The following is a 3,791-nucleotide window of genomic DNA, read 5'->3' as shown; positions in this document are numbered from 1 at the left end:
TCTCCGCACTCTATTAGGTAGATCGATTAGATTTATCTAATTGCATATGACCATTTTATGCTCGCAATTACCTCCACTCGGTACATTACTCAATTAAGGGACTGAACACTGAAAGTCATTCGATGAAGAAAATAACAAAACAAATTTTTGTTTTCCTAATTAGTTGATTTCAACAGAAAAATGAATAACGTAACTAAATTTTCTCTTAATTTTGAGAGATTCTCAAATAATAGTTATTGAAAATTATTATTGATTTTGATTCAAGACGCACATCATACGAAATGACAGCAAGTAGCTAAGATGCACACCTTACTGAAATACATCAAGGTAGCGACAGCAACTATGTTCAAACACGCTGGGCATAACGGTTAAGCACGTAGGTAGTTGTCTCAGCTTGGAAAGCTTGTTTTATCCTGGACGCAACTACCTGAACCAGTACACAAAAAAAACAGAAATTCAACTGACCTCATTTTTGTTTTACCTAGTTTTTCTTTAAAAACATTTCAATAAAGGGATGATTTTTAGTGACATTTTTTTCAATACATGTGCACTGAAAATTGAAAGTATTGTCGAAAATTGTCAAAATCATTCTATTTCGGATTTAGTCGATTATATAGTAACATTTCAATTATTAACCAATGTAATATGTAATATGATAATTATTTTTCATCGTTTGAGATTCCAAACTAGATGTGGAATAAGTATGAAGTTTTTTTTGTAGTGCTGGATAGTGTTTGTGACTAAATAGAAAAAAAATATACCTTTATTCTAAAATTCAAATCAACCAATTTCCAACAATCCTTAAATACCTTTGGCTATTTCGTCTCATTTAAGATTGCAGTTTATAAAAAGATAACATTATGAGAAACATAACTCTGTATTATATTTACGTGTGAATTACTGACATACGGAATTTTTCAACAATTTAATTCCATACCTTTCATCCGTCGGTCGGTGAAACAAAACGTTTGAAAACATAGGATATGTTGTATTTTACGATGAAGCAGTTTAATTCAACAATGAGATTAGTTGAATTCTAGTCGTTTGTGTCTAGGCTGAAAAGGTAGTGTAACGGCATATGCAATTGTGTCTGGACTAAAACAAGCGTTAGAAGCTGAGACAAGCGTTTCAAGCTTTAGCTCATGTAGCTTTTCAAGTTTTGTGCTTTAGCTTTTTAAGTTTTGTGCTAGGATGAAACGTTCGTGTCCAGACTGAAACTGACAGCATCAAACCAACAACGTTGGATTATTGTTTGCAACAAAAATTTAGTTCGCCCAAATATTAACTAGACGAAACCAAAACCTCAACTAATTTTTTAGTTGAAATTGTGATGAATCGGTTTTCCGTGAAAAAATCTCATCTCCATTATGTTCCAATTAAGAGGAATTCTTCAGGAGTGGCACCCATAACCCGTTACATTCAATCGTTCCAATCGATGTAATCAATCGCTTTATGAATGGAGTGAACCATTTTTGTGACTGAGCTCTGTTTCGGTTTCAACACGAGTGGATCTTCTAGAGAGAAAAAAAAACTTCCCTGCTATCATCATCGCCATAAGCGACTAGAACGAGTTAAGAATAGAGAATGAAAATTGGTTTACTTTATTCAACTCCGTTTCGCCCGATGCCGCGGCTCCATTCTGGGAGTGAGACGTTGCCAATTGCCGATTTGATAATAGTATAAAAACATGCGAACAATGATGAAAGGCGAACGTGGTTGATTGGATTTGAGATTTCTATTGCCTCTTCTATTCTTCGAGTAATATCTCGACTGGCACATGTCTAACCTCGCTAGTCTAGTTGGATCAGACAGTTTTCCAATTTTTTTTTTCAGGATCAATTTGCATTCTACGGTGACACTAAAACGCAGACATGGTGAAACATTTCTGCTTTAATTTGATGGCGGCGCTTGAATTCCGATGTGGAAGATATTAATCAAAAGTAAGTTTGGTTTATAGCAGGAGACGACGGACGATCCACGAGCTAGCGACGCAAACAAACTGAGACGACGAGTTGGTCGATTGGGTCAAGAATAGCCGCACTTGGATAAATGCTTCTGTTTCGGGAATAATTTATGCGTTCTGGGAAGCTTCAGCCAAATGACTGTAACGGGAAGCTAAAACAAGATAGCGAAGTGCAAGTAGTAAAAATCGAATAATTTCTGCAAATTACTTCTTTTATCTAGTGCTCATGGAAACCATATTTTAGCGGAAACGATGTTCTCATTTAGTATTCTATCGGACGATGAGTCTATATAAATGTTCGGCAACTCGGCAGCTGGAGAATATTGATATCGTGTTTCACGTCAATGTCAAATCTGTTAAGCTGTATTCTAAAAATTGTACTAATGAATGTAATTTTCACACTTTGCTAGCCAGTGTTCGTTCCCATCATGCATCGTTAACTTTTCCAGGCTGGAAACCTCCATCCAAACCTAATTATCCGCCACGAGCATTATACAGCGCGGATTTTCCCATCCAATAATGTTGGTGAATCTGACCTGCTCTGTAATCAAGTCGTTAGCATTTGGGATATTATGAAATTTGCATGCGTGCCTCGGTATGCAGATACTTTCCTGGTGGTCGTTTCAAATAATGGAATATGCAAATGTTCATTACAAAACGTAAATCGTTGCAAATCCCATCAGATCGGATACACACCTGCTTCGCAATCAATATACCTATAGACATACAGACCGAGCTGAATGTTAAAAGTTCAAAATCACGATGGATGCATTCCCATTTTGTCCCATCATACACTGACCTTCTCACTTTACCCGAGTTTATTCTCAAAATCAGAAAGATCATGGTGCAGTGAAATAACTGTTGTCGTTTCACTCACACTCACTACTAATACCTCAGCTTTATTTATAACTTACTTTTGCGTAGACCTCTCTCCACCCTGAGTATAGTCACAGATTCTGCAAATTGTCACCAGGTATGCCAGGATGTGTCGAAGCACAAAGCTCCTAAATAATTGGGTTTCGCTTCTAATGAATTTTTATCGTTCAAAGCGAAAAAAGTTGAAAAGGAAACCATGCATACCATTTGAATCAATTGGTTTTCACGAATGCATACAACAGACCAAATTTTCATTTTTATCGATTTGGCATACATTCGCGTTGGTCAGTTTAATTCATAATTTATGAGCTCCAATCACCATAAATTTTCTAATGCGAACTCGAAGATTGATACCAATAAGCGAGCTGAAAGAATGCCCTCTCACTAGTGCCCCATTCAACAGAGTTACGAATTCTGAATGAATGTTCTAATCACAGGCCAAAAACTGGAGCAAACAAGGTCGGAACGGGCGGCTGCAGATGACGTTGGCTCCAACGATTACCGCACGAATTCGGCTAAACCCATCTGAGCAGGCCGCGTATGCTTCGTGTTTTTCGCGTTGTGATTTTCCTGGTGATTGCACGAATCCATCGTTTTCATCATCTTTTGCCTGTTGCCTGCTACCTACCTACTACTCCAAGCCATGGAATGGGTATTCGTTGTTTAGTCTAAAAAAATAACCCATTCCATGTCTTCCATCAGTCAACACGTGTGTTAGTAGGTCTAGAAGATACGGAAAAGATCATTGCGAAACCCAGATGGCCTCAATTGAAATGGTTATTATGATTGCAATTTTTTTCCTGCTATTCTTCACTCTGATTGGAACGATTTCTGATTACTTTCCTGGATTCGGTTAGCACCTTAAGGCCAGAGGCACGAGCTAGCTTTGCACTCGCTTCTGCTGACGTTTGATATGAAAAATGATGGGTGTGTGCAATTTTCCAAAGAGGAA

Source organism: Topomyia yanbarensis, unplaced genomic scaffold, assembly GCF_030247195.1.
Source record: "Topomyia yanbarensis strain Yona2022 unplaced genomic scaffold, ASM3024719v1 HiC_scaffold_318, whole genome shotgun sequence".
NCBI classification, from domain to species: Eukaryota; Metazoa; Arthropoda; class Insecta; order Diptera; family Culicidae; genus Topomyia; species Topomyia yanbarensis.
The sequence above is the reverse complement of the archived record's forward strand: the minus strand, read 5'-3'. Positions refer to the sequence as shown.